The sequence below is a fragment of the Oncorhynchus masou genome, chromosome 31 (assembly GCF_036934945.1).
Source record: "Oncorhynchus masou masou isolate Uvic2021 chromosome 31, UVic_Omas_1.1, whole genome shotgun sequence".
Taxonomy (NCBI): domain Eukaryota; kingdom Metazoa; phylum Chordata; class Actinopteri; order Salmoniformes; family Salmonidae; genus Oncorhynchus; species Oncorhynchus masou.
The window spans coordinates 64,791,841-64,797,876 of NC_088242.1; the positions used below are offsets into that span (position 1 = coordinate 64,791,841).

At 41.8% G+C, this 6,036-nt stretch overlaps 1 long non-coding RNA gene across 1 annotated transcript in view; it reads right to left on the minus strand.

The window, feature by feature from the left end:
• The window catches only part of LOC135525263 (uncharacterized), a 139,656-nt gene extending 136,596 nt beyond the window's left edge, over positions 1-3,060 (minus strand). Inside the window, exons 1-2 of the long non-coding RNA XR_010453105.1 lie at positions 2,508-3,060; positions 2,331-2,386 (exon numbers count right to left, since the gene is read on the minus strand). This is a non-coding gene — a long non-coding RNA (uncharacterized LOC135525263). The remainder of the gene's footprint in view (positions 1-2,330; positions 2,387-2,507) is intronic.
• Positions 3,061-6,036: the final 2,976 nt, after the last annotated feature.

Here is a 6,036-nt window from a genome sequence, read left to right on the forward strand (position 1 = left end):
ATATATTAATATATAGCGTATGTGTGTGCCATGTCATTGGCCTTGGCTATTGTTTGTTTGAATTCAAGACCAGATTAAGCCTTTTGTCGGTGTCAGAGTAGCCACTCATTTCGGTCATGTGTGTGGTATTAAAACAGATTCAGCTAATATCTTATGTCATGCAAATGATGTAGAATTGCATGAAATGCATTTTTATAAGGTAGTTTTTTTTCTGACCCTGCTAAAATATGTTCCCCATGTGTAGAAATCCTAAAAACGCCTCTGCTCAACTGTAGCTTATGCCACATGGCAAATGCTATTGTGGCTTTATTATAAAGGGGCTTTTTCTTTAACAGCAAATTTACCATGCATCGAATTGCATCTGGTATGTGGATTTGTTTACAGAAAATGATGGTGTGCTGGGAAGGGGGGGGGGACTATACAAAAAACTCCTGCCCTGATGTGATTAATCTTGTTGAGATTGATTTGAAATGGTTTATTACATCAGATACTATGGGACTGGTGTTTAAGTGTTAATAGGACTGTGTTAAGATCTATGCATATTCATGTTGAAAGTAGAGCAGTATATAGATTTGAGAGAGGACTGACACAATGTTACTGAATTAATCCTGTTTCCGCCTGGTTAAAAAGAGCCAGGCAGATGATGCAGATGATCCATTATGCATGAGCAAAAACGTATTACTAATACCTTAATCAGCTGTAATTACTTCCTTTCATCATCACCTCTTTGCTTGGAGACTCATCGCAGAGCCACCAAGGGGACCCCAAACCCTCACGCCTCAGTGCCTACCCTTCCAGGGGGAGCTTAACCTCTCTTCAAGCATCTCAGACCTGATTACAGACAACCAAATGTTTGGGTATTATCTGAGTGTTTGTGAGTTCCGAGGTGCTCACCTCTTATCTCAATAGACCTGTGGGTATCAAATGTGATTGTGGTAAATAGAAACCGCTCACCATCCGACTGCTCTCAAGACACATAGAGTACAAAGAGACAGGCATTCACTTCCATCAACAGTGTATTATGGTGAATCCTCAGTGTCCCAAGCACATGTCAATTACAATGATGTGTAATTACAGTAGAAGTAGAGTGGGAGTTGGTGGGAGGCAGGGATACCAAACGCATTATGGTGAAGCTTGTGAAGATGATGATTCTGTACAAATCAGACATGGCTTAAAATAATATTTGTTTCTTTCAAATATTAAGAAGAAATTAGTCAGTGATCTTTCCCTTTGTTTAAAAAATAAAATCACTCAACAATGAAAAAAATGATCTCTTCACTCTTGACTTCATCATCCAACTCTCTTATGCGCCCAGTTCCCCTACCCAACTGTAAAACAGAATGAATGAGTTGAAGATTTCTAGAAAGACCACATTTACTGTGACAGACTAGAGGGTGTGCTTCCACAACCATCCCACCAATCAAAGGGCTTTCAAGCAGCTAGGAGGTTGGTTTCTGGCAAACAGGTCTGTCAGGCTGACAGGGAATGCATCCCACATTCTGATGAGAAATAATATAGTCATGCTCCTATAGCTAGAATGTACAATATGTGGAGAAACTCAGATTTATAATCACTGCCAGACATCTCGGGCTGACAAGCGGAACTACTATACCACTATTGCAATAACTCAAGTATTTATTGGTGTTTCCTGTAGTTGACACAATCTTTTTCCACCAGCACTGGGCAAGAAAACATAACGTAAAAGCAGAAAGTCATTGAATATTCCCTGCACACATGAATCATATTGTTGTATAATTGTCCACAAACACAAAAGGCAGTGGCACAATTGGACTTAAAACCCCAGGCAAACTTTTTCACAGCCAACCCAAGTATCTATACATTTCTATGAGATTAAATGAGTGACAAATACACATGCTCACATGCTCAAATACACATGCTCAGGTAACTGCTGACACTCTTTTCCGGTAATACACCAAGTTATGCTCACACACATTAAAACCCACAGTCACACTTTACTTGGATAGTTTGGATTGTCCATCTTTAGATGCTCTACAGATGGTCATACTATCAACAAACTATCTGTTGATAAGCAACTGCTTGCAAAGGTTAGGTTTAGAATAAGGGTTAGGGTAAGGGTAAGGGTTAGGGATATGGTTAGGAAAAGGGTTAAGGTTAGGGTCAGGGTCAGGGTTAGGGTTAGGCTTAGGAGATAGTTAGTTGAAATGTCACTGATAGTCTGTAGAGCATCTACAGATGGACTATCCAAATAAAGTGATATTAATCCCACTAATGGAGAAAATAAAATATTCAATGCATTCTAAATTCAGTTTAGAATTTACGTAGAAATATAAAATGTGAATGTCACTCACCAGTGCAAGATGTCCAGTTAGCATGCAGAGTCATGGAATTGTACAGGTCTCAAGTGCTTTCAGAATGCATGAGGAAAGATGCACAATTTTATTTGCAGAGAAAAAGCAAGTAAAAAATAAATATCTATATTTATATTTCTCTAGCGCCAATATATTTTGAGCACAATGTCAACTCACTTTAGTTTATTTGGTTAATTTTCAGTGCGACGAGGGCAGCAGCAAAGTAAAACGAAAATAAAACTCAAAATCCAATGAGTTTACTCCTTTTAACTCTTGGAAGTCAGCTGTGTGCAACGAAGCGGAAGAATCAAAACAGCTCGAGGCCTAGACTTGAACTCAACTATTTTTCCTCTCAGTAACACAATATCAATACATCCACTAGATTGTTTACCCTGGCTGAGGCTCACAGCGATGGGCAACGCAGGACCCCTGGGGAGCGAGGAGGACAGGGGCCGTCCCAAGGAGATAGAGATGGAGATCCTGGGGGTGCAGAGAGGTGCAGAGAATGCTCCTCGAGTCCTCTACTTGTACTTCCTTCTTTCTGTCTAACCTGGAGAGCTCCAGCAGCTGATTCTCATTCAAGCCAGGCTCTCTCTTGGCATGAATCCCCCTTCAAACACAAGCGGAGGAGGAGAAAAGCAGAGGAGGGGAGTAGATGGATAGAGCAGGAGGAGAAAAGCAGAGGAGGGGAGTAGATGGATAGAGCAGGAGGAGAAAAGCAGAGGAGGGGAGTAGATGGATAGAGCAGGAGGATAAAAGCAGAGGAGGGGAGTAGATGGATAGAGCAGGAGGAGAAAAGCAGAGGAGGGGAGTAGATGGATACAGCAGGAGGAGAAAAGCAGAGGAGGGGAGTAGATGGATACAGCAGGAGGAGAAAAGGAGGGGTGTAGAGAGATTGACTGAAAGGTACAAAAAAAACAAAAAAACTGTATATTCCGAAAGTCGTATTGCTTGTGGCATGTGAAAGACGTAGTGGTTCCTCCTGGTGTGCGTCCTGTGTACCTCCCCCTTCCGGCGTCTCCCTGTGTAGTGGTTGTGGCGCGGCTGTAGCGGGGGAAGTGAGTGACAGAGCGTTGGTGAAGGCTGCTGTGTCCTTCCTGCTATAGCAGCAGTCTCTGCTCAAATAAATGCCTAGGCTGTCACAGCACTCTGCTGATTCACATTAGATTCAGCTTCCCTCTCTCCCTCTCTCTCTCTCTCTCTATCTCTCTCTCTCTCTCTCTCTCTCTCTCTCTCACACACACACACACACAAACACTCCCTCCCTCTCTATATCTCTTCCTCCCTCCTTCCCTCCCACACTCCCCCTCTCTCTCTCTTGTTCAGTCACATGTGAGGAGCCCGGGAATACAAATAAGCCCTTTATTCTGATTTTATAAAAAGATGCCATTGTGCAACCCCAGTTTGCCAACTTTGGGAGCCAGAGGGGGCTACATGTCATCCCCCAGACCCCTGACTGATAATCTGTATCACCTACAGCTGGCCTGGGCTGCTAGAGGGGGGTCACAGTCAAAGCAACACTGGAATGCTGGGCAGAAATTGAGTGTGAGGAAGTGTCACTGTGTCACATGATAGGAGAGGGAGTAACTAGTACGGTATCTATTTATGAGGTTATCAATTCACATTTCCAATCAAACGATCATTTTAAAAAATGATGAACCTCCTGCAGGTTACCGCTTAGAAAAAAAGGTGCTATCTAGAACCTAAATGGGTTCTTCAGCTGTCCCCATAGGATAACCCTTTGAAGAACACTTTTGGGATCCATCCCTTTCCACAGAAACTTTGACCAGTTTCATCAGTGTCACACCCTGGCCATAGAGAGGCTTTTATTCTCTATTTTGGTTAGGCCAGAGTGTGACTAAGGTGGGCATTCTATGTTAATTTTCTATGTTTTGTATTTCTTGTTTGGCCAGGTGTGGTTCTCAATCAGAGGCAGTCTATCGTTGTCGCTGATTGAGAACCATACTTAGGTAGCCCTTTCCCACTGGGTTTTTGTGGGTAGTTAATTTCTGTTTAGTGATTTTCACCTTGCAGGACTGTTTCGGGTTTTCCGTTTGTTGTTTTTGTTAAATCAGTGTTCAGTTTAATAAAGAAATATGAACACTTACCACGCTGCGCTTTGGTCCGACTACACTTCCTCATCCGACGACGAAAGCCGTTACAATCAGTTAAAGGTATACTGTGAGATTTTGGAATTTAAACCCTTGTTCTACTTCCCCAGAGTCAGATGACCATGCACGCAGAGACATACAAATGGTATCCACAAGTTCATCTGACTCTGGGTAAGTAGAACAGGGGCTAAACTGCCAGAATCTCACAGCATCCCTTTAAGTGGCCCATAATATCGCTCCAACTTTCCTATCTTATTATTTCATTTTGAACATACTGATTATGTTGTGTTCTCACCTTAGCAGTTCCAGTACAGTGGATAAACCACACTGCCATACTCTGTTAGTAATCTGTACCTCAAATCAGTTACAATCGTTATTCTAAACTTTGATCCATTTTGCTTCAAGTAGAATATGAGAGCTGTCGACAATATGTTTCTCACATACATTTAACATATTTAGCACAGATCATACATAGTCTGCCGAAACTCAAGCATATCAATCTATCTTATGGGGATTTCAGGTTAGCCTGGAAAGTGTACATAAATGTACATTAATTCACAGTGGATATCCACAGTGCAGGTATGTTTGGAGGCACTGCTAGAAGGTAAGCACATCCCACAGTCTGCTGGATGGATAATGAGAGAGAAAGAAGAAAAGTGTATCCAAAAACACTTGGCCAACAGGGAATACACGGCCAAAGCTGAGTGAATGAGCAGGCATCATCCACTCCAGTGAGGAGCCGGGGTGAAGCTTTCCCATAGCATTATTGACAGTGATGCAAAGGCAAATCTAGAATGAAGGGAGATAACAGCCTCGGTTGCCTGGGAGCTTTAGGACTGATGGAATATTTCAAGCACCAAATCTACAGCCTGAATCCTCACTAGCTGTCCTCTTCACACATGATGTGTGATTCCAGTGTGGATTTAATAGGGGGAAAACATACAGTAAACATGCAGAAACAAAGCTGCACTGTAGTTTCACAGCTGCACTGTAGTTTGTAATGCTACTTTCACTCTGTTCTGACTGACTTTAACATACAGGATGCCAAATAGTTACAACTGACAACATGGCCAAATGTGTCAAAAGAACAGTATTTCTTACATGACTGAGCATAGCAGACTATTTTTTCAGCACTTAATGTTCAGATGGAACTATATCCATCATACCCACCCCCCATTTCCCTCACCCTTCCCCTCTCTCACCCACCACTACCTCCTTACCACCTTTACTCAGTGATGGAAAAAGTACCCAATTTCATACTTCAGTAAAAGTAAAGATACCTAATATAAAATGAATAAAAGTGAAGTAAAAGTGAAGGTCATGCAGTGAAGTACTACTTTAGTAAAAGCCTAAAAGTATTTGGTTTTATATATACTTAACCCTGCTGCTGTGTTCTGGTCAAATTTGAATTTGTATTTATTATGGGTACAGCAAAATTAAGGCAGTTTAAACCATTTTAAAACATTTCACTACATTCACAGATTTCACAACACACTGTATGCCCTCAGGCCCCTACTCCACCACTACCACATATCTACAGTACTAAATCCATATGTGTGTATAGTGCATATGTTATCGTGGGGTAATTGGACCGA